This window comes from Lichenostomus cassidix, chromosome 11 (genome assembly GCF_008360975.1).
Source record: "Lichenostomus cassidix isolate B80296 chromosome 11, HeHo_3.0, whole genome shotgun sequence".
Classification (NCBI taxonomy): Eukaryota; Metazoa; Chordata; class Aves; order Passeriformes; family Meliphagidae; genus Lichenostomus; species Lichenostomus cassidix.
Genome location: NC_139492.1, coordinates 16,807,321 through 16,833,239, shown reverse-complemented (window position 1 = coordinate 16,833,239; position 25,919 = coordinate 16,807,321). Strand labels below are relative to the sequence as shown.

Below are 25,919 nucleotides of genomic sequence, written 5' to 3'. Positions count from 1 at the left end.
ACAGTGAAAAAGTCAGAAAAATGACATTCATGTAGTGCTAATTTTATTGCATTCTTTTGTAGTTAAGTCACTCTTCGGTGCTTTCATTTTTCCCTCCCAGATTTATGGATAAAAGGACTGTTTTCAGACAAAGGAAATTGCAATGAGAGTACATGTTGTGTTTCTGATTCCACAAGATGTGCACGTGTATGTGTTTTCAAGGATCACGTTGGTTTAATAGTAACAAAGCCTTAGGGGCTCAGAGAATGCACATCCCATTTATTCTGAGGTTAAACATTTTCCTATCAGGCTGCAGATAATGGTTAATATACTGCAGTAAGTGCAATCTCATTATGCATTCCTGTGATTTCAATTATTAACATGCTAATATTTTCTATTAATTTTTAAATATTCAGGGTTTGAATGTAAATCATAGTGTGCTTCTGAATAGATTTTTTTATATTAATTATTTAACCTTTGTTACTGTACCATTATTTTATTATGTGTAGCTCAATCTCCCTTGTTAAAAAAAAAGGCAAAAAGAAAAAGAAAAAAACACAACCACAAAAACAACAGTAAAAAACCCACACAAGCAAACAAAACCCCACAAACAAACAAACAAAACCAAACCCAAAACCCCCACAGATAAGGAAGCTTTGAATTTAGACCACCTCTGGATATAACAGGGATCCATCTGTTCATGCACACAGCTTTGTACCCATGTTGCTGATTTGTAAACAATAACAAAATTTCTAATTTATATTTATTACCATTGAACCAGGAACTGACAACAAGGTTGGATGATTCATGTGCAACAGTGAATGAGCAAGACTGGTTCTTAAAGCTCTTAATGCCTCATTGACTAAAGGACTGAGAAGGAGACTAAAATACGTCGATCTAGAGAAAGATAATGCCATGGGAGCAAGAGAAATAAAAAGTTTAAGGTGTCCGAGTTTATACTCCTAAAACATGGAGTGAGTTGGAAGTGGGAAAAGTAGCACATGGATACTCTGGCTCTGCTAACCTTACTCTGCCACAGAAAATTCAGTTTGATTTTGATGTGGAACTGAATCTAAATATATTTTTTGAATATTAATTAAGGGAATTCATACAATCCATCATAACCCGTAGTAGCCTCTTGAAGTAATGGAAAGAAAAGATGCCACTGCCCAAGATAAAGAGATCATAGATCACAGGGTGATCATGCTGTTCTATCCTACTCTATTCTGCTCTATACTGTTCTATTAAGATAAATGTCTGAAGCAGATGGGATACAGAAAGAGATATTTGCTCAAAACCAGACCCATAATTTGTTTCAGGATCAGATTAGAAACAGCCTGAACAAATTCTACCTGGAGTAGAAAGGACCATGGCCATGTGCAGATGTGTGGGCTCAGCCCTGCCAGGTTATTGCACCATGGGCACAATTGGCCTCAGTTGTGATTTGGGTGATGCTGTAGCTGAGATCAATCTGGTTTTGTGCTCCTTTTTTGTGCTCTTTGGGGTCCTGGTGTGTCCTTCCTTCCTGACTCCTGTCACAAGCTCTGCCCCACTGCCCATGCCATTCACCTCTCCCTAAACTCCCTCTTTTGCCATCTCTGATGCCCTATTTACACAGTTTCCTTTTGTCCTCCTTTTGTTTCCCCCATGACTATTAACTGGGTAGGAAATAGCATTTATCCAGCCTCGCTCTGTGGATCTACTCCAGAAATCTCAGTGAAGCCAGTGAAATTATTTACATGCCTGAAATACAACATATACCCAGCAGCTTAATGAGCTTTTAGAGTCTGTCTCTTTGCCTTTCCTTCATTATATGCTCCTCTCCTTTTACACAGCTTCAGGAGACATATTTGTGGCATTACAGATGCTTGATAGTGATTACAGAAGTAGTAAGAATAAGTAATAATAATGTGGGTTTCTAGGTTGTTCACTTTATGCTCATTTAAATTGGCATTTCTGTTTAATAAATCTCTGTACATGAATCTCTGAAAAGCTGCAGTGAGAGTCCTTAAACAAGAAAGTTGCCTGCCACAAACCCCAGGCAATCAGTGCCATCACAGCATTTTAAGTGAATCCACTGCCAATACTCCAAAGTCTTCAGCTTATTGTTGATGCAAGTGATGTTTGGATAAAACCCTGTGTCGAGCCTCTTTAATTATGCTATAGATGAATTACAATTAATATGTAAATACAGACATAAAACTGGGCTTATCACATGTAGCTGGATCTGTACCAGCAATCAGGCTTTACAAATCCCTCCCTTTTGAAAGTCCCCCAAGCTACTTGCTTCACATTTTATCTTCTCTTTAACCTTAGCTACCAAACAGCCAGCAGATTCCCTTGGCCTCTCTGGAGTTCACATCATTCCCAGGCCTGGCAAATTAGGATCCATTTAATTAACAAGCAAGACAACATATTGGTGGTCTGATTTTGCAAACATCTCATCTTTCCACAGTATTTTTTATATATATATATATATATATATATATATATATATTTATATTTATATTATATTTATATTTATATTTATATTTATATTTATATTTAAATATATATCTATTTATATTATATTTATATATATAAATTTATATTATATTTTATATATATATAAATTTATGGGCTTGTGTAACCAAATTATTACAGCAGTAATAACAAAGACTCAGAGTAGAGGAAATTGTTTTTAGTCACCTGAAACAGCAGCACTTAACCAGAACCTGCTGAGCATTCCAGGTGAAGTGGTGGTTATTTTGCTAGGCTCCCCTGCCCAGCTCTGGAGCTGTGTGTTAGAACTTCTCATCAGGCAGATTTTCTTTTTCACAGAACAAATCAGTAATCCCAAAAGAACCCCCTCTCCAAAAGCCTGAATCTTCACTGAGCAACTGCTGGCAATATAAATCTCAAACCTGTAAATCTGCCCTTCTCCCAGCTGTAACTGCAATGTTTATGTGCCATGGAGATTGTGGTGGGCATGGTTAGAACCAGTGAGGAGAGAAAATGTCATAATTCATAATGGTGACAGCATTTTCTGGCACTGAAAGGCAGACTGTACCCCAAACTTGCTCATTCCCAGCTCTGAAAGGCAAACAAGCAGCTTTCTCTGGTTGTTGTTGTTATTGGGGATGCAGTAAAAGCAATGAAAAGTAAGAGTCAAAGTGAGAATTTGAATAGATGTCTCTCTGAAAGCTTCCTGCATCTACAGATGGGTATCTCCTGTAAGAGTAGGCATGGGGCTAGCTGGGATGTGCAGAAGCTTTAAACATTACTTATTTATTTAGCTGTCAGATTTCTATACTCAGCTGACTTGGTTTGTCTCAGCTTGGAGCTGGTTAAATCAGCCTGTCTCATCTCAGAGTGCTTTTGGGTTCCTTTCCCCCATTCACAGTCCCTGGATTCACAGACAGGGTTTGATAACAAAATTCCCTCTTCAACTGAAGATAAATATCTTGCCACACATTTAAGAATAACCAGGGCTTATCTCTCATATTTACATGTGTGAACGATGTTATCAGTAAGAACTAAAAAAGGTTTAATAATTTGAAGTACAATACCCAGAGAAGTTTGAAGATTCAGATTTTGAAAAATGTTTTTCAACACACACATTTCCATCTCTCTTTAAACATTAGATAATCTCTTGGACTATGGATTTTTTTTTTTGTTTAAATGGACAGTTTACTTCAGAATAATTAGTAAAGAAAAAAGGAAAACAACAGTCTTGAAAAATCCATGTTTCTATCTCTACATTCACAGCATAGTGGATGTCTGCATTCTCTCAGAGCCTAAAAGTGGAGTGTCCCTGAATAATCCAAACATAACAGGCTCTCCTGGACAATGTCACTGTGAGGCTGCTGACCCAAACACCACCTGCTGTTGTTCTCACCTTTGGTAGGAATAAAAACCCCTGGATGCAGTGGTACCTGCTTTCCCCAGCAGTCCCAACCTGCATTTACTGGTTGCTTGCAGTTCTCTGAGAATGACACACCAGTTTATATCTGTGATGCCCAGGTCCTTTCCCAGCTCTGAAGTGTGATTCCCACAAAGCCTGACTGTAATTCCGAGGGAATGGGTCAGGAGGAGGTGAAGCAGCAGCAACCAGGGCAGCTCCTTGGCAGGCTGAGGATGCTCCTGTGCTACTCTCACCTCTGGTAATGTTTCCTGAGTGTGAAATCCCTGCTCTCAGTGGGCCTGAGGAGGTGCAGACTGGCTGCAGCTTCCCCTTGGGAAGGTCCTGGTGGGTTAATGGCAATGCATGGCACATCCAGCAGCAGGGCAGGCAGCCTGGCAGAGCTCAGTCTGTGCCAAGCCTTGGAGCTCCTCGTGCCTGCAGGAGGCACAGCGAGCAGTGCTGTGCAAAGAGCCATGATTGGATGTCATAAATAGAGTTTGGCCTTTTTGTTTTAACCTGGGACAGTTACTCCTATAATGATTAAATTAATTAAGCTTTTATGGCTTCAGTTCTTAAGTTATGAACTTGTTTCCAACCTGCAGCCCCATAGATCAGAGGGGTTGAAGTGTTCTAGTAACTCTGCAGATCCTATCAGTAATTTTCAAAATTTATTACATTTGGAAAGAATCTATTAAAACTAAAGATAAAATCATTCACATCAATGTCTTTTTTATACCACATCACCTTACTGTTTTTCTGCTGCATTAGAAAAATGGATCATTTTTGTGACAAAAAGCAAAGTTGAATTGTTGTGCTCACTGTAAAGATGTTGGCAGGTCTGATGTGTGCTGGATTTGAAATATTTATTGTGCTGCCAGAGCAATTCCAAACCCAAACAGTTTTACAGATAATTATGCCTACTAATTAGATGCAAACAGCACCCATTTCTCCTTCAGTGATACTATGCACACATGGATCTTCTGCTAAGAATAAGAGTTTGAACTCATAGGTTAAGGAGAGCCAGAGCAACAAGATTGCCTCATCTCCTTTACAAACTGGACAAGTTCTTTTTCAGATCAAGCTGTTATAAATTAAAGCACTTCTCTGAAATCATTGTACTTTCTATAACATATGTGAGAATGCAGAAAGCAGTTTGGAAAGAGAGAGGAACCTAGAGGGGCTGGAAGAGAGCCAAAACGATAAAGAACAATGAGTGGGCTTGCTGGTCTGTTGATCTTGGATTCTCACCAAGTATCCTTTTTTTTTATGAGCTGCTGGGTTTTGGGTTTGGGGTTTTTTTTTGTGTTGCTGTTGTGATGGTTTTTTCTTCTTTCTCTGTCTCCCCTGCCCCCATTTCTTTTTCCCATCTTACAAGACAAGGACAAGAGAAAGACAACAAGGGAGTGCAGTCATTTTCGGAGGAGGATAAAGAGGAATGAAAACAGAGGTGTTTATTAGTACAGGAAATTGCTTTACAGCTTCATAAATTTAAAACAGGCATATCACATTGAACAGATTATGAAGTGTTAGACTGCTATTCAAGAAACTGGACAATCTGGTTTGCAATGCAAAACATACAAGCATGGTGTGGATTTAATAGAAAATTGGGGACTGCTTGAATAAGCTGGACGTAGAGAGAATCATGGAATAGTTGAGGCTGAAGGGAGCCTCTGGAGCTCCTAGCCTGGCCTGCTACCCCCAAAGCAGCAGCATCAAAAGCAGGTGCTCAGAGCCTTGTCCAGACTTATTTAAAGCCCATGGTGCTGAATAAGTGCATCCAAGGACACTGATGTCATTGGAAGGTTGAGCTCATCTTTGAAAGGCGTGGCAAGCAGTGACTAGGAAAAGTCATGCTTGTCTTCAAAAGAGAATGGTCTGAGGAGCTGCTGGCCCTAAAGGCTCAGTTCAGCCCCAAGAAAGGCCTCCTGGAAAGCACTTCCAGGCACAGAAAGGACCAAGGACCAAGAAGGTGGTTGGCATCAGTGAGCAGGGATTTACCAGAGCCCAGCTGTGCAATCTGAGCAGGCAAGCACTGGCTGGTGGCTCAGGGCAGAGTGGGTGTCTCTGAACTCAGCCTTCAGCCAGAAGGGATCCTTGAGCAGCTCTGTAGGCAGAGGGAGCAGACATGGACTGGGTAGGACAAACACACTGCTGGACTTGAAGGGACAGTGGTGTCCAAAGCCAAACCTCAGTTACCAGTGATGTGTGTTGGAGATTGGTGCTGGGACTGCCACTGTCACTGATTTCATGGGCAGCCTGGCCAGTGGCATGGAATTCACCCCCAGCCATGGCTGACACCAGACTGGGTGACACCAAACCAGATTACAGGGCACCCTGGGCAGAGTCATTCCAAGAGATGGCATCTGCATGAGAGTCAACCAAACACAAAGTGAGCAGAAGTGTAATTGTGAGCTTGGAAGAATTGCTGATAGAGGCAAGAGGCTGACTCAGCTCTGAAAAGGAATTGCAGCCCTGTGGCCATGGCAGGGTGGTGGCAGTGACAGAGGGAGCACAGGGCTGCTGGGGAGAGCACAGCCAGAGAAGGGCTGACACTTTTCTACTTGGCACTGATGAAGCATTGCTGGCAGAACCATGGGCAAGAGAGAGGACACTGCAGCAAGTCCAGGAGAAAGCTGGAGCATGGTTTGGGAACTGAGGCACCTGACATTTGAGCACAGGCTGAATCACACAGTCCCAGGGTGGGTGAGGCTGGCATGCCCCCAGGGCTCCTCTGGTGCCATCACCCTGCTCCAGCAGGGCAGCCCAGAGCACAGGGACAGCAGTGTCCATGTGGCTCTGCAATGTCCCCAGGGAAGAGACTGCAGAGCTCTGTGCACAATGTGCTCAGGGCTGGCACTGCCCAGGGAAGGAGTTGTGCCTCCTGTGCACGGGGAGCTCCCTGGGCTCAGTCCCTGCCCTTCCTCTGGTGCCATTGCCATTCCCAGCCAGGGACAGACACTGAAGGGACACTGAAGTTTGTTCGTTGTGGGAAAGAGATGACTGAGGGTGGTTCTAACTGCTGTCTTCAACTTCTGAAAGAACTGTAGACAAGATGGATCCATATTATTCTTAAAATATATGAGAAGCAGCAAATCCAAGAGGCAGCAAGAGGAATTCCATGCAAAGGATTCCCCCAGTGCAGGTGGTAAAAGCAGAGAACAGGCTGTGCAGAGAGGTTGTAGGATGACTTCCCTTGGGGTACTTCAGTCTGACTGGACATAGCTCTGATCTAACATCCAAGCTGACCCTGCTCTGATGAATCCCATGAAGTTTTACTCCCTGGCCTGCTGGGTGTCTCCCTCGGCAGTTTGAAGACATGACAAATTAAGCTTTGAAGGACTTGCCAGCTCAATTCTTCCCCTGCAGTTTCGCTGCATTATATATCTCATTTCCATGCATCCATCTTTTGAACTTTATCACTTTCATTCTTCCAAAATATGGAAGCAATATTAAAATGTCTCTAAACCCCGATGGATTTAACAAAAGTTGTGCTGATTAATGGAGACAATTACTTCTCTATTAAAAAGTTCCAGAAACGAACTAAAACTATATTATTTCAATTCAGTTTCTTAGTTCTTTCACTTAATACAATGGCTTCTTCTATGACAGGAGCTAAAACAATGAACAAGGCAGAGAAAGACATATTGCAGAGCACTTCATCAGGGAAATATGTTTCAAGTTCTCTCATTGCTTAAGTTTTAGATTCAGTTTATGCTCATGAGTACCTTTGCTTTTTGGAGGAGAGTTACACGTGACATCTAATGATTCTAAGTGAATATTCCTCTGGTTTTGATTTTTGTAAACAAGATAGCTGACTAAACCTCCAAAGGAGAACTACTGTGGGGTGTCTGCAGGCTAAGATTGGAGAAATCGCTCAGAAATGATAATCAGATGGGTTTTCTCCTCAAAATCAAACTTTGCTAAGCTCAGGTACATATCTAGTGCCCTACCAGGTGTTTGAATGATTCACTATCAGCAACATCCTGATCTTCCCTCTTGTGAAACTGGGAGCTGCTGTTGTCTCCACAGCACAAGTAGAAAACAAAGCACAGAAAACATTAAAAACATGTGGCAAGAACAAAAATGCGGAACAGCAGCCTCCTCAACTGCATATGACTATCTTGTGCTTTCGTGATTTTCACAGGTTTTTTGCTGTACCATAGTCTCAGCCAGAAGGGTAATCCCTATGTGTCTAGTGCATGAATAATGTACCTTTTAATAACATTATAAAAGTCTTAGTGCTGCTTTAATCTTATTTGCACGTCAATCACAGCCGGTATTTGGCGTGGTGAAACACTCCCCCAAAGCATGGTCATAGAAGCTTAACTTTGCAGCACAGTTAAAAACAAAACCCAACTCAATCAGCTACTTATTATTTAATGGGCAGTTGTCAATGCCCTGTGAGAATTAAAGCCCAGATCAACAGGAAGCACAACAAATTTGCACCTTCCAGGCAGGGAAGACATTGTCCATGATGAAGTATCTGCTGCTTCCCCCTGCAATCAGGTGTACCAATACAGCATCTCTGGCTTTTGCAATGCAAATGGGGTTGTCTCTACATAGCTGTTCAGTGTAAATGTCCTCAAATGCATCAAGTGAAGCACAGGGAACAAAAAATATGCACAATTTGTTACACAGAGCATGGAAGGGGTGTTTGCTCAGACAGACTCCGAGCACCATCTGGGAGACAAGTGTTTAGTTTTGCAACAGATTGCATAATTTCCATGTAGAATCTGGAGAAAAGCTCTAAATGCTTTAATAGATAGTTGATTTAACATGCGTTTAATCTTTGTTTTGTGTTGTCTTAAAGGCTATGCATATGTTTTGAATGACAGAAGTAGTCATTAACTTATTACAGTGCTCATCCCTTTGCACAATTTGCTTTCTTTTCTCCTCTCCTCGGTGCGTGTGTCTGTGTGCATGCAATATTTCACCTTACACAGTTCCCTTTCCCAGCACATGGTAATTAATCTTAGTAAAAGCCAAGCTTCTACTGCATATGCATGCCACTTGATTGATTAGATTAAAAATTTAATGTTACAGTTCATACATTAGCAATATTTCAATATAACATATACCAAGGGCTCTACTATCAATAATAGGAATACTTGAAGAACAACACAAATTAACACCTGAAGCATAAAGAATGACCTTGAGAGAATGAAATGCTTTATGTAAAACACATTTCTTAGAGTGTATTTAAGCTGAGCACCATGTTTGTGTGCTAAAACAGCTGTAGGAAGCATTGCCCCTCAGAACAGGAACATTTCTGATAAAGAATTTCTCACCTGGAGCATTCCAGAAGAAGTACAATGTTGAGAAACTCTGCATTCATTTTTAGGCTCTTTTTTTTTTTTTTTGTGTTATACAGCAAAATAGATCAGCTGCTACAAAACAGTGAAAATCTATACGTTAAAGTTTTTTTCAATTTTCTTCTTGCACGAGTTAATCAAAACATTGGAAGACATAAACTTGCGAATTCACTTTACTAGGACCAAAAGCACAAAGAAATACAATAAAATGAGGATAAAAAAGGCATGCTGTCTTATGTGCCATTGTTGTGACAAAATGAAACACCAGCCTTCATTTGGATATCTGTTCTTCTGTATCCAAAAGCAAAATTACATCAAAATCCTTCCGCTCTGATTGACTTGTAATGCAATACACTGCAGCATCTTTGAACCTTAAGCAATGATAATGCTTCCAAACCTGCTATAAACTGGGTCAACTGTACAAAGAAATTGTAAAAAATGATGCAGTAATTCAATTTAGCACTGTGTGAAAACTGCACAATAGCAGGATTAAAGGACCTGGAAATGAAGACAAGTGGTTCATTATTAACTCCTTAAATGTTGTTCCCTCTGCTTTTTCTGGAATGTCATTTATTTCTAGCTTAGAATTGTAATTTCTTTGCCATGATACACTGGATACATTCTATATTGCCTCTCCATATAAGCACATTGAATTTTCCCCAAAGGCTTCATAAAGTTTATGAAATAAGACAGCATTCACTATTCATTTGATCCACACAGGTAACAAAATAAATTAGAGAGAGAAAGCATTATACAATCATATCAAACCTGTGGCATGTATCAAACATAGTCAACAGTAAGAAAAATAAAAATTAAAAAAACCCCAAGCCCACAGCTGTTTAATTGGCCAAAACAAAAGTGAAATTATAATAATAATGAAAAAAAGAGTAATGCTAAAGCTACAAATGAAAAATTCTGGTATGAAGAAGAGATGTCTGTTTGTACCTCATCTGATGCAGTAATTTAAACAACTGGCCTCTTGTGCAACACAGTAATTTTATAGACATCAGTTCTTTATGTGCTTAAGGAGGTATTTTTTTCTCTTTCTTTGGGCTGCTGTGTGTTGTGTGTGCATGTGAGTGTGTTTTGGAGCAGGTGGGAAGTGCCATGGCCCTTCTTCCAGCAGGAATTCCAGCCTCTATCCCAGGGCACAACAATAGCACTCCATGCTGATGATCCCCAGAATGCAGTGCTCAATTCAGGGGCAGCATCAAAACGAGTCACAACTGATGAGAAACAAGCCTGGAATGATTTAAAGAGCTGGGGAAATCCTAAGATTGAGGAAAAAAAAAAAGAAAAAAAAAGGAAAAAAAAGAAAAAAATCCTGCTTCAGGGGAGCAATTGTACTTTTGTGTATGAATCTATAAAAAACCTCCTCTAATTTCTTTACTTTGAGAGCTTAGACAGCTTCAATTAAATTCAGTCTGGACATCTAAAAATAAATTGATAATAGACAGAAGTGTAGTCTTACTCCTGCTACAGAAGCTTGTCTTTCTTCCAAGCTGTTCCATGTTTGATAACACTATTTTTTTTTAACTTAATCTTATTCTTGGTTGGCAGAGGTTTGATGCAAAACCTCTTTATTTGTTTTGCAAATACAATTTATGCAGACCAAGGGATCTGCTGGATCTTCATCTCCTCCCCTGCCTGGTGCTTTCCTGCCAGTGGCAGCTGGCCAGGGTGAAGTGCCCTGGGTCTGGTTTGGGCTCAGTTGATGAAGCCAGAGCTGGATAACTGCTCTGGAAACCAATCTTGGGTCCCTCTTATTCAGTGTATTCATGGCACTTTCCACAACAGGAACTGTCATTGCTTGGCCATCGTGATAAAGGAATAAAAAATTGGCACAGGAGAAAAATCCTAACAATCCAAAATAAACCAGCAACTTGAGGGATGTTCAGCAAGGATATGATTGCTAACCAAGGAGTCAAGCCCAAATTTAGTGACTCATCTGCAACTTACACCATGTGAATGGATTCCCACTTTCTCCTCTGCTCCCCTCTCTCAATTAGCAGCAGTAATTATCCGGATTACTGCTCCCTTTTGTGCTCACAGTTACATGATCCCAGAGCACAGGAGCTGCAGGATACATCAGATATTTCTGTATCATTTTGCTGTGCAGAGCTGGTGGTACACAAATTGAGACCTGCACTTGTTTGAACTTATAATTCATAGAAAAATCTTTGGCCCATGAGCTCAACTGCAACATGAATATTGGGGTTGGCATTAAGTCAGAATGAGCTGAGCATTTAGAAGAGTATTCATACAAAGAGAGTTCACTCAGTGCCACAACGGGTACCATGAGCAGAAAATATTTTAAATATTGTGACAGAACAGTTTGTTTTGAGAATAAAGAGAGAGAAAATGGATACATTCATTTAACCATGTCAATTATCACTAGGCAATTAATGCTTTCTCCATCTGTGGTCAAAAACAGAAGTTGTTTTCCATCAGAAGTGGTCACATGTGATGAGTGTAGATTTATCTCTAGGAACAAGGAAGAATGCAGAACTTACCAGTTTCTTTTTTTTAAAAAGTCTAAATGCTTAATTAGATAACAGAGAAATGACTGAAGGAATAAAGTAAACTTTGAAATCAGAGTGGGAACAATTTTTTTCCAAGCATAATAATGATCATAATCATAATCATAATCATAGTAGTAATAATAATAGTTGTACTTGTGAGATAAATTTATAAATCCTTTATGCTGCTTGCTTTCTTGGTTTTTGCAGTTTTCTCATCTTGGATGATGACACTGATCCAACATTTATGTTTGCTAATAGTCAATCTCATGTTTAAGCTATGGGAATTTGCAGGCAGAGGTTCCATACTCTGGCAGAGTGCTCTATTTACAGAGGACAAAAATCAATGCTCCCACTGCTCTCAGATTTTTTCAAAAGGGTTTCTTTTTTGCCTGGCATCTGTTTTTTTGTTGCTGCACAACTGCCCTTCTGGAACTCCCATAATTTCATAGTGACTTTTTGGTAACTTTCAAGGCATATCGAGTCTTGGCTTCACACTTCCAGCATTTAACTGAGTCTATACAAAATCAGCATGCAGGGTAATTGCATGAAACTTGGATTAGCTAAAGCTCGAGGCACCAAGTCTACCAGAGCATCAGATTTCTATCATGGTCATGCAGCAGGGAAAACTTGCAGATTTCAGGTTCAGAGCGTGAAAAGATGTTTGTGTTAAGTTGATGCTGCTGCTGCTGCACGGAGCAGTTCTGCAACATGAGAGCACAGAGGTACATGGGGATTAATCTGGAAAGGTAATCCATGGCCTGATCAGCAAAAGATTAAAATATTTGGAGTAAAAGCCAACTAGGGCACAGCAAAATAAGGGGTGGAAATTACAGGAATATGCTCCCACTTTTCATAGTTTATTCATTTATTTATTTCCTCGTCTTGACCATGGTGCTTGTGAAAGCAAAATGCAGTTTTCCTTTGTGCATACCTTGCTGTATATAAATGCTTGTTTCTCAGTAGGAATAATATGCATTTCAGGGATTGGATCCAATATCTGCTGAAATCAAAAGAGAAGTTTGTATTGATCTCCAGCTTATTTGAACCAGGTCCAGACCAGGGAAACAAGTGATATGTTCTGTGTTGCTGAGTGAAGGAACACACGTCAATTAATGGTGCCACAGCTGGCTCCTGGCACTGTCTGTGCAGAGTAATTGCCAGTTGCTTTTGGTAGGTATGAATGAAATTAGGGCCTTTGGGGTGGAAAAGTACAATCCTTAGATGTTTTATATGAAAATCCTTCGATATTTTTAATGAAAAATCTTATTTTTCAAAAGGACTACAACAGCAGAGGATCAGGGGGCTAGAAAGTGCCATTTCTGTGCCAAAGCTCCTGCTCAGTCCCTGTGCCTGGATACCACCAGCAGAACAAGCCATTATTTGGCTGTATCCCTTGGAACAGCCAGAGTTTGTGCAGAAAGGAAGAGCAAATTTGCTTCCTTGGGGTGAAGTTGGGGTGGATATAACCTTGGTGTGGGTGAGAGATGGCATCACAGCCCTCAGTGTGCAGAGGGGTACAGCATGAGGGCAATACATGTGAACTTCCTCACGTGTTTGCTGAGATGGATAAGCAATTAGAGGAGGCAGAAATTGAGGAGCCAATAAACCCTAAATAGAAGGCAGACCTGTCTGCCGTGATGAGGCAGTCATTTAGGCCCACAACAAGTGTCACTGCAGTAATTAGAATATACTGAGAAATCTGATTGGAATTTCTGCATGATGAGAGCATTGCCAACTGCTTTTGATGCTGGCTGATAGCACCAGGAACAGGCTGGCAACACCTGCTCTGAATTCTTTACCAGCAAAAGGGGAAGATGCTTTTGAGTGGGTTTATCCTTTAGCATCTCCCCTTTCATTTCCAGCCTCCTGAATCCTTTGTAAACAAATAAACAGCAGTGATATTTTAAAGGGTTAGTTGTGCCAGACATTGCTCAAGCTCAGCTAAGAAGAGGTGCCATATATATATATATATATATATTACATTCTTCATCTCCATATTACATTTGCAGTCAAGGTTTGGATACACTTTGCAAGTTTTCAAAGTGGTACTGTTTTATTCTGATGTTTTTCCTAGGCACTGGCAAAGGGTTTTGCTGTCCTCTCTCTGGAGTTACAGCTTGCTTGAAAGAAACAAAAAAAAAAGATTATTTGCAGTAGATCAATATTCCCTTAAGATGTAAACTCAGCAGCTCTTACATGTACAGCAAGATCTGGCCTGGCCAGGACTCTGATGTTGGATCTCGAGGGCTGCAGAAATTGTGATGAAGAATCAATAACCAGAACAATCTCTCACAGCCCTGTGCAGCCTCTCACCATCTGCTTTTGTCTTGCTGCAACTGGAGGAAGTTTTCTGCAAATGAGATGCAAAATGGAGGGATTCAGGAAATTCCTGTGGCAGTTTCAGTGCTGGACAGGACTAGGTTTGATCCCAGAGGTTGGGTTTTGCTGTCAGCAATGATATCCTTCCCTCCTAAATCACCACTGGATGAAGCACTCACAGAGTCACCCCTCTGAGCTGGGATGTGTTGTTTCCTTTTCCTGCTTAAGCAGAGGCTGTGTCACCCCAGGGACCTGAGTTATAAGATGGATTAAAGTGAACAATTTTTATACAGCATTTTGGGGTGAAATGAGCTCTCTCAAGCCCTGCAGATGTGGGCAGAGTGTTTTTCTCTCCTAAACACTGTTCTGTATGTGAACAAGCTGAGCTTTCTTGTGTCCATTGGAAATCCTCATATGAAAATGAGTCAGGATTATGCTGCTGGATATACACAGCCAGCTTTTTGTCCCCAGGGCATGAGGGGCTCTAAATATTTGAATAGATATGTGTTTATAGGTGGCCTGTTTTTTGTACCATCTCAAAGGCAACTGTTCTCAGCTGTTTGGCCAAGTTGGAGATCCAGGACAAGCTGAATGTGTCTGCAGCCAAATGCTGGGTGGGAGTATTTATAAGGCAAGCAGGAATCCTGTTGTGTTTATTAATGACCTGAGATGCACAGAAAGTCTGAGAATAGCTTGATATTCATGAAACAGGAGAAAAGTTCAGATGCTGCCTGCTGGGATGTTACAGCTCTCTTACAGTGAGGACCTTTTGCCTTTGTGTCGTGAATGACCTTCTCATTTATGGAATCCCTCTCTGTCCTCTCCAAGCTATTGTTCTTCTGGGTTAATTAAAACCCAGACAATTAAGTATACAAACGTGCACTCTTGCTGAGCACACCCAGCTGAAAACAGAGCCAAATGGCCAGAAACAAGGTAGTGGACATGTGAGCTTTGTCACTGGAGTAGAGTGACTGGATAGGAAACTCATTAGTGGGAGGCAAAGTGACATTTAAATTATGCTGCTGTTCCTCCTACAGGCTTCTGACAGGGTGTTTTCTGAAAGAAAATTAAATGTACTTAAATGCAATGCTTGAAAATAATATCTTAATGTGTTTGGTTCTTAAATGAGAAGTGAGCCCTGCGAATCTCCACAATTCCACCCTGACTGTGACAGGGAAAGCCAACACTTCAACTCCTCAGATCTTCACTGCACTAACTGGCATCCTTAAATGCTGGCCTGGTGCCATGGCTGTTGAACCCACACAAAAGAATTTGTCATGTGGAGAGTGGAACAGCTGGCAAAAAAGAAAAAAAAAACAAAAAACCCCCAAAACTAAAAAAAAAAAAAGCATGAGCAGCTAACTTAGCATTGTCATGGGAAAAAGAGAGCAATGAATCAGTCAAGAGCAGAACTATCAGGGGAGAAAAAAAATCCTGGAATAAAGGTGATTGAAGGGTAATGTGAGGCTCTCTTGAGGAAGTGACCCACAGATGGGTAGAGAAGTAGAGAAGCAATGGCTTCCACAGGTAAAGGCTAATTTTTGATGTTGGAAAAAAGCTTTATCCTTCTTGTCTCAGACCCCAGTTTTAAAAGTGTATTTATCCATGGGGTTAACTTCATCTGCTCCACTAACTACACTCCAGTGAGAGATAAGGAGATAATTAAAATTACCACCATGCTTAATCAACTTGCCAGCATAGGGATACTCTCTTGAATTGGGGCACAATTAAATTAAGCTTAGCTTCTTCCAAATATATGCAAGAAGTAGACATCTGGCAAAGTCTAGCTGAAAATGCACAGAGCTGCATTATGACACTCTCCAAGGACAGAGGAAATGGAAAGTGAAAGGATTTGGGAGAGCAAGAGTTCTGCCAACTCCTTTAATCTTCATCTTGCATTGCAGACTTTCAATCCCACAAAAAATACTTCTGATTTCACTAATTTGTTGCTAAATCAGTGACCTGGTGGTTTCACTTGTTTGCCCATATATACATAAATACACATGAATATGCATGCATGTATGCTGATGTGGGTTATTTTACAATATTTCCATAAGCATCTCTAACTGTTGTGCTCCACAACAATGTATAACTGCAATTAAAAGGTCTGAAAATAGTATTAAAGGAAGCAGACTAATTGAGCTAATCAGAGACAAGATCAAGGCCCTCCTGGCCTTGAAATCTATAGCTCCATGAAAGGCAGTCTGTGAATATTTGCTGAATCTGAGGATATTAATAATCAGCAGTTACAGTTCAGTCCATCTACAAGGGCATCAAGGAATTAATTTTCACAGTATGTCCAGAAGGTAAATAGCAGAATCTCTGTTTTGCTGAATCAAAAAGTTGAGAAGACCTGCTAAAACCCCAGCTAGAACTAGTCATAGCCAGAGTTGATGTTGAAAATTTGAGTCCCCATCTGCTAAAAGCCCACTGAAGACAAAAACGCTGACTCAGGTTGGGGCTGATAGATCTTGTGTGACAGTCAGTGGTGCTCTCACTCTCTGAAAAGCCAGAAAAAAACCCAAACAAGAACCTATTGAGCACTTTCTATTTTAAATTTTATTAATCTTTACCTTGAACAGGAATCAGCCCATTCCTTTCATTAAACTATGTGAAGAAAGAGAATAATTCTCTTTTTCTTCTGCCCAGACTGTAGGAGTAGTACATTCATTCACTGTTTTCTGCTTTTCTGGGTTCTCTGTGTAATCTGTTGTTCATACATGTGGGAAAGGTTGTAGAAATATTGATGGAGATTGATGAAATGATTTGTTAATTTATTCCTTGGTGAGATATCATTTGACTGCCTTGGAATTGCACTAAGTCTCCTGAATTCCCAAGTTTTTAATATGGCTTGCTCTAGTACAGTGTAATTGGAGAGCTCTCCTTTCAGGAGACAATCCTCTCTTTCCAACAGGTTCTCCCTGCTGCTGGGATCTCACTGTTGACCTTGTCAGTGTTCAACGTGGCAAATGGAACACTGAAATTCTCTCCATGTTTCTGTAGGGGCAACAGCAACTCAACCCCTGAAACCCCTGAAAACCCCTGAAAACTGGGCAGAATTTGCCAGTTCTTACCCCAAATCTCACCAGGCTTCATTCAGAGGAGGTTGTAGGCTTGAAGACCTGAAGTTCAGTATTAGAAAGGTAGATCCTGTGGGGGGGAAAAAAAAAAAAAAGCAAAAATCAAATTGTTGTCTGAAATTCTATTCTTTGAGATGTGAGCACATTTTGCTGGAAAGTTTCAAAGTGATTAGCATGTTATCAAAACTGTCCATGCTGGACGACTTCCCCACAGAAAAAGAGTGAATGCTTTCATTAATAGTAATCCCAGACAACCATTCTGACATGCTGATTTTTATTTTCTTCCATCAAAGGACTGAGCTCGTGAGGGAGAGAACATTCTAATATCCCCATCATCTTTTCCTCTTTCCTTTCAAACCGAACAGAGCACATCTCCTCATTTTTCTGTTGTGTTGAGCCACTCTTTTACAACAGTGGGTTGTGAAACCAGAACTCCCACTGACACAGGATCAGAGACAGGCTTAAGATTTTAGAGGTGGTTCTGAAGTCCTGAGGAGCCCTTCAAAAGCAGTGTGCTTTTAGCTGGGCTGAATCACTACTGTCTTCAGATCTAATCTTTCCAGCAATTGATTTTCCCTTTATCCTCTGTGACCAAACTTCTCCCACGGGAGGAATTATGGTTCTGGCTTTCCTAAAATTCTGTAATTCTTATTCCCAGAGTGGCACAAAAATGGGTCACACTTTGAATCCTGTTTACACTAGCTTTGCAAAGTTGTTCGTTGCTTTTCTCATGCAGATGGTTGCATGTAAGAAAACATATTTGTTAGATGTAAATTTTAGCTGCTTGGGGTCTCTATCTCTGTGCAAGATCGAGCCTAATGTCAGCAAAGGACAACATTTATGTTTTCATTTAAATATAAAGTAAGCAGATGGGACTTCTCTCATCCATAGAGTTGTAAATTAAAACCAGAAGTAACAATTTTTTTAATGTTGTGCTCTGCTGGGATGAGAGCTCAGCGTTATGACATCTGCTCTGGTTTGAGGATTCCAGGAGCTGCTGTACAGCATTTTCTGTAACACTGAGATGAATTCTGCTAATATGGTTTTTGCATAATCCTGTGAACATGCTCAGAGAAAGCCTGTGCTGCTCAGCCTCCCCTCAGAACAGAGCCCAGTGCAGACTCGATGCTTTCCCAGCATATGTCAATAATGATCACTGTGGCTGAAACACTATCACACAAAATCCAATCGACATTATCTGAACAGGGAGACAATGGGAAAGAGAAGAAAAGAGATACCAGTTTGCCAAGCTGCAGCTTGGTATCCTAACTGAACAGCTTTTCCTCAGTCATATTTAGAATTCAAATTTTCTGTGAATCTTCCAACCATTACAGCAAGTTATTGAGATTCCACTGAAATTCACAGAATCAATTAAGCTGAGAAAGCTCTCCAAGGCCACCCAGTGCCAGCTGTGCCCAATGGCCACCTTGTCCCCAGCCCAGAGCCCTGAGTGCCACAGCCAGGCCTTCCTGGGACACCTGCAGGGATGGGGACTGCAAACCTCCCTGGGCAGCTCCTGCCAAGGCTGAGCACCCTTTCCATGGAGAAATTCCTGCTGCTGGCCAAGCTGAGCCTCCCCTGGCCAGCCTGAGGCTGTTCCCTCTCCTGCTGTCCCTGTTCCCTGGAGCACAGCCTGACCCCCCGGCTGTCCCCTCCTGGCAGCAGCTGTGCAGAGCCACAAGGTTCCCCTGAGCCTCCTTTGCTCCAGGCTCAGCTCCTTTCCCAGCTCCCTCAGCTGCCCCATACATCACTCACTCTCTAGAGCACATTCCAAATGTTTCTTCAATGGTAGAGACCTTATGGTGCCAAGAAACTATCAATATTAACTTGATTTTTGTCCTTTAATTTTAAACCATTACAACTTTTCGTCTTGAACCTGACACAAAGCGTGACTACTAAATGGTTAGATGATTTTGGAGAGTTCAACATGCCACAGATAAGCCATTAAACTGAAACACCTCTTCCATCTCTATAATCCAGATTGCACTGAGGGTGCTTAGGAAGGAGACATTCTTTTGGATCTTTCAGGAAAACACTTTTGGCAAATCCAGACACCACACAAGTTCTTTTTGCAGATTTATGTGACCTTTTCATTGTTTATTTTTTTTTTAAATTAACACTGTCAACCTGACAGGAAGTGCTTTTTTCAGTAAGAGTGTGTTAGTCATTCACAAACAGTTCCCTTCTACTTCTTTCTGAGGAGAACGAGCAGTGGGTGACACTAAGGGACATGAGAAAACATCAATTGTGTGTTTATTTCAAGGCTGTGCAATTACTTTAGTTGATGTTTTTGTTCTGTGACAATAATGATACAATCTCTCACACGAATATAATAAATAGTTAATATTGCGAATGATGATCTTTTAGGGAATTGCCGTGAGAAAAGGAAAAAAGTCTTATTTGGTCTCAAGTGTCACATGAATTTGCTGTGCAAGAGGAAATATGATGAAAAAATATGTTACATAGACTTCTGTGGGCAATTTCATACACACAGAGACCCTGGGACTGGGGCTCTGTGCAGGTGCAGAGCAACATTAAAATTTATGCAATTTTAGAATGTAATCCTTTATGGAAAATGAACTTTCCTCCTGAATCAGCCAGAATGTCTGAGCTCCTATCAGCAGTGCTGGCACATCATGTTCAGAGGTCTCTAGCTGCCTCCTCCCCACACACCTCCCTATATTCCCCATTAGCATTGGTCAACCTCAACATTTTTGTCATGAAGAATTTTGAGCAAGGAGATCTTAAGACATTTTTTCTTTTGTTTTTCACTCGAGCCTTTGTTGGGGGAATAAAGAACTAGAGTTCACAAGCATGGGCAGAGGGCTATTTAACATATCCATCTGGAAACCTGGGGCATCAGAAATACCTTAAATATCACCTCCTTCTGGGGACTTGAGCCAGGGAGAAATGCTAACCTTCATTCACAGCTTCTCTTGAAAAAATAAGGAACATTTCCTTCTTTGAGACAGATGGCTAAGACAGAGATGTTTCCTCTTCTACCCTCATTTACCTCAGCAGCTAAACTGCTCACTGAAGAGGTAGGGTACTTCAGATCACAGCTTCTTCAATCCAGGGAACTGAAATTCCAATTTGAATGCTTATCAGTCTTTCTGGAGAGTGCTTCATCACCGCCATGTGCTGCACCCTGCTCATCTCTGTAAGCATGGGAAGGAGTGTTCTCCTCCGCTTTTTGAGGGAAGCAGTTTATTTTGCATGATGAACTAATTAGGAAGCAGATGCATTCTTTTACAGTCTAACCTTATGGTTAGGAAGGAGGAATAATGTAGGTTCAGATTCCCTAAAACACGGGAAGTCATTCCAAACAGACCTCCTGCACTCTGCTGTGTTCTGCAAGCTGGATGGAAGGAATTATCTGATTATCACTCCTGCATTCTTCTAATTGCACATTTTAAAGTTCTCATGCAATTTGAAAGTTCTCAAGAAATTAAAAATGAGCATTTTGTGCTGGAAAAATTTTGTACCTTAGTAATAATGGAGAGGATAGCATCAGGTCTTTGCAAGTAGCAGTCCCACATGGACTCTGGAAATATATTTGATTGTCTTTAGGGCAAGAACTAATTCAGGGAAAGGCTCTTTATTTGCCACCTGTGAGTCTTGACCTTGACCTGGAAAGTCTATCCTCACTGTTGCATGAGGGGCAATTAATCTTCTGTGAAGCAAAACCTCCCTATCATAGCAAAGTATGTCAAGTGTATCAGAGCTCAAACCTCCAACTTCATTTTATTCCCTTTAAATGAGCCAAGCTGCCTCACATTAATTTGAATAGACTGAGAACAACAGCATTTAATGGGTTTGTAAAACTTGAAAGTTTCTTTAATTTGTTTTGGGTAGCTAGGATTTATTTTTGTTGAGGGGAAAGCAGGTTTCCAAAATAAGTAAGACACAGATTTCCAACACGAGGAGTTTTTTTTTTTTTTTTAATTTTGGGTTTTGTCAGCACTGTCTGACCACCATAAAGGTTTACAAATCTCCAAGAAATGCAGATAATCATTGTTTTGCTGAGGTCTGTTGTTAAATATGCCTTGTTTTCTGTTACACCCAAATGCCTTCAGAACCCCATTTTTATCTGACATCCTTGAAATGAGAACATTTACAAGAGGAAAGAGAATCCCTGATGCTGAAAGGTAACTCAGCTCACAGCTTTTCCTGGTCAAATCCATGCCTGTGGGATGCTGGGTCCCACAGTTTGCAGTTTTCCCCTGATCCCATTCACCCTGTTTCCCACCAGAGCCTTTCTGAAACTCCATTGCAGTCCCAAATGCTGGAGTGGAGGGAACAGAGCAGGAGCAACCTTTGCTGCTTGAGAAAAATGCAGAATGACACAGAGCATCCAGCTCAGCCTCCTTCGGGGTGTTTCAGACCCAGAACTCATTTTTCTGGATGAAAAGCAGACAGTGACACTGCCAGCAGCAAGTGTGGAGCTCAGGTGCTCCCAGCAGGAGGGACCTGCAGGGCTGGACAGGGAGGAGCCACAGATAGGAGTGTTCCTTTAGAGCCCAGTTTTAACACACAAAATGAGATTAGGGCATGGGAAAGTTAGCAGGGACTGTTCAAATCATAGCAAATGGCACTGATCAATAATGGAATGTATAGAACCATTAGGGTCTGTTTAGACTGGGGGTCTCAGCTTGCATCCAGGGCATCAGTACCTCAACGTGCATGAATAATGGATGACTAGGTCTGGTATCATAACCACAAAAACATTCCAGGGGGAAAATTAAGACACAGTTTAGGTAAGTAGAAAAGAGGAGTGTTTTGAGCAGAAAAAACTTTACTCTCTTCCCAGGAAAACCTTAATGTATAACAATTGAATCATGTCCAACCTAGTTAAATCAAGATATTCTATATCCAATTTTGTAGTCACCCCCATGAAAAGAGTTTTTCATGTCTATTTTTCAAGTTTTTAGGAACTCAAATATTAGAATGAGATAGATATACTTTTAAAGCAGGAAAAAAATAGAATTTTGAGGAGACATACAGAATACATGATTTCAAGGCAGACTATGTTAACATTTCATACTGCTTAGCACTAAGATGATCATTACAGGATAGGACTTACATCATGCCATATCCATTGATACACTAGAAATTAATGAAAGACAAAGTATTAAAAAAAACTTCTTTATGATATTTATTATATTTAGAACATGCCTGCCTTGCAGACATTAAGATCAAGTAAAATAAAATTCATCACATTTTTCAAAGTAATTTAGATATATTTGGATGTTCCTCAAGCCATTAAAATAACAGTGATGGCTATAAATAAGTTTTGCATTTCCCCAGCACTTATTATTATGGGAATGTCTCTATGAACAAAGCTGCTTTTGTTAACTTGGGACCAATTAATAAAGCAGTGCCTGCCACAATCTGCAGATCATCAAAACACTGATTAGGAGGGCTGTAGCAACTTTGGTTTTCTGTATAAAGAAGTGATCATTTTCACCGCCTACTAGAGAAACAAAAAAATTACTTACAAACCCCACCTACTCTTTAAAGGAAGGGAAAAGATGTGACTTGCTAGCTACTGTTAGGGGGAAGTTATTTTTTGCTTTATTTTTAAAATTATTAGTTGTGGTCCACCTACTTATAAAAGCAGCAGATACTTCATGCATGGTTCATGCTTTACAGTCCATCACTGTGTATTATTCTATAACAGCTTTTAATTGAGGTCCAGTGTGATCTGTACACCGTGGCTCAGTTAGAAATGCAGCATCTCTACTCACCCATACTAAAAAAAGAGCCAAAATCAATATCCAAGCAAAAAGAGAGGGCAAGGTGCCCACACAGCATTACTTTGTTGTGCTCGGTTCCCCCGATTAATGGAACCGAAACAGGCACAGAGCAATGGGCAGATGAAGAGCAGCAGTTAGGGTGTGTTTTCCCAGCACTGCTATTTCTCCACTCACGCCTCCTCTTTTACTCTGAGCTCTTACACTAATCCAATCTCTTAAATCCCTCGGATGTTTTTCCCTCAAAGCAGTTGCCCATCTCCCTCCCACCAGCCCAGAGTGAGCCCCAGATGTGCCTTGGGCAGCTCAGCACAGGGTGAGCCTCACTGGGTTGAGTCCCAGCAGAGAGATGCAAACATCTGGAGATGGCCATGATGAAGAAACATCTGGAGATGGCCATGATGGAGATTACAAGCAGCACTTCAATGCCATTGTTTCCACGACCTGCTCCATTTCCCGAGAGCACTGGGGTTAAAAATCCCGCTCTGCCTGCTGCACGGTGTGTTGCCGTCGGGAGAGAGACAGGGACAGAGCCAGCCAGAGACACAGGTTGGCTGTGCCAGGCTGGCTGTCACCCAGCCATGCCCTGCTCAGCTCCCCTCTCTGAGCTCACCTGCTGCAGCTCTGCTCCCAGCCCAGCACATCCCGGCCTGAGCGCAGCTGCTTGGGATTCACACGCAGCTCTTCGGGTCCTGCATGGGAAATCCTGCTAATTGGGTAAACCCGCTCTAGTGTACAGGCACCAACTGGCAGACATGGCTTTCACAATGAGAGAGATCCATAATTTTCAAATGTAACTAACAATTTGTGACAATAAAGCAGCAACGGGAGCCAAGATGCTGGCGCTTCTCCTTGTCACCTCTTTCGAGCACAGTAACTAGAATTTGCATTTGTTTCCTTTCCAAAGGCAGTTACTTATTTATAAAGTAGGCATTTAATGCTTGCAGCTTCTCTGGCGCAATTTTATTTTTAGGCGAAGCCTCTAAAGAGTTTAGTGTTGTCTCTCTTAAGAAAAGTACTCGGAGTACCTAATTGATGCTGCATCAAACCAGAGAAATGGCATCATCCACTCACACAACAGACGTCAGAACCGTCTCAAAAAGGGTAAATAGCAATTGTGAGACAGGAAAGTGCAGATGAGAGGAGTGTACAAAATTATGGGCGACACAGACATGGCAAATCAAAAATTCTTGCTTAAACTTCTTAATGGGGACAAGGACAAGGCACTCCAAACCCACAGGAGCCAAGAGCTCATCAGGGCCCAGCTTAGCTGTCCATTGTCATTCTCATTGCAGTGTCTTGGTCAAACAGCTGACTCTGTGTCTCCCTTGTCCAGTGCATATTCCTGGCTTGTAGGCCTCCTTCAAGGGCAATTTTCAATTTTTTTTTTTCATTTTTAGACCAGGCCCTGGGCTACGATATGCAGGATATCAATCATTCTTTCCCTGGAGGTTGAACTCCCCCAAAAATTCTGTGCACGAAGGAAGGTCAGTGCCAGAATAATGTTTTTAGAAGAAAAGTATTTTTTGCTTGGCATTTGACTGTGGGCATAAATCCTCAAAGAGAAAAAAGAAAACAAAAAAGGGCAGAAAGTTGGAGGGGAGGTTTCTAAATGTTATTTTAAGCAGGGAGAGAATGGCTGGATTAAGTAGGGGCAGCTGTTTGTGGGGTTTTGGTGTGGTTTGGTTTTGTTTTGTTGGGTTGGGGGTATTTGGGGGTTTGTATTTGGGTTTTTTGTGGGGTTATTTTCTTGTTTTTTGTGGTTTTTTGTTGTTATTTGGTTGCTTTTTTGGGTTTTGGGGCTTTTTGTTTGTTTTGTTCTTTTTTGTTTTTGTTTTTGGGGTTTTTTTGTTGTTGTTTTGGTTTTTGTTTGGTTGTTGTTTTTTTTTAGGAGTGACTCCTTAATTATTTCTTGTCAGAACAAGTTTGGTTGGCTGTCTGGAAAAGGAGGATGGAGTCATTAAATCTAACAGTTCTGACATGGTTTCTTAACAGCTCCTAAGTGCCACTTGATGGATGGCTGTCTGGAACGATATCCTCATTCCTGCTGACATTCCCCACCAAATCCAAGCCATACAAAATGTCTCAAAATCCCAGCAATCACTTATTAGCAATAAATTACTCCATGGCCCTCCAGATCTCACGCAGTCATCTCCAATACCCCAACCCCATATGGCATTTGGAAAGGATTAGGCATCATATGGATAATATGCACATTTGCAGTTTTGTTAGAAATGAGAGGAAGGGAAAGAGGCTTCAAAGCCAAGATTTGCTGGAGGGGTAGAATGCAATTTCCCCTCTCTGTGGATTACTGGGGACTCGATGATCTCTTTAAGGTCCTTTCAGGTTTAGGGTTTTGTCCATGCCCTTCATGTCCCATCCATCCCCATCATGCCCACCCTGGTTTCAGTAATAAATGGCTTTTTGGAATGTCTGTGAAGCATCTGTTAGTGTCCACTGCCAAAGGAAGCTGAACTACATGCCCAACCAGCTTAGACAACTCCTATGGGTTTTTTGGCCACTTTAATAAAACAAAGAAAAGGAGAACTCATTTGGAAATTTCCCGTAAACCAAGAAAAAGTTTAATTTTCAAAACACATCTTGAATTTTATGAAGATAATTCATATCAAATATTATATAGGCAGAAGCTGCTCTGCTTCATTCAGCTTCTGGAGAAAAATAATTATGCTCTTTACAATTTGAAGTGCATTTGTATTCCTTCCAAATAGTCCTATTACAACAAATGAAGTACTTACTATACATCTTTTTCCTGCTGCTTTTCAACTTAAATTTAATTTTCCCATAGATTTATTTAAAACAATTCTCAACATGACTCAGCCAAATGATGAATTTATTGAGGATTCAGTAAATGTGCAATCTAGTTGAAGTTAAAAATGGCTACTTTGTAATTCTGTGCCTAAATGAAATTTCCCATTGTAGCCAGCTATGGTGCATCCATTTAAAGTCTATTTCTTAAGGCACATATTCAATCTTTAACAGAAAGAAAGCACAGTGAAAATATGTTGCTGACAGAAAAACGTGTATATATACATATATAGCAATAATATTAA

At 40.9% G+C, this 25,919-nt stretch overlaps 1 long non-coding RNA gene across 2 annotated transcripts in view; it reads left to right on the top strand.

Moving 5' to 3' along the window:
• The window catches only part of LOC146432391 (uncharacterized), a 76,880-nt gene extending 51,617 nt beyond the window's left edge, over positions 1-25,263 (top strand). For both annotated transcript variants that reach the window (XR_014854428.1, XR_014854426.1), the window contains exons 5-6: positions 24,249-24,335; positions 24,844-25,263. This is a non-coding gene — a long non-coding RNA (uncharacterized LOC146432391). The remainder of the gene's footprint in view (positions 1-24,248; positions 24,336-24,843) is intronic.
• Positions 25,264-25,919: the final 656 nt, after the last annotated feature.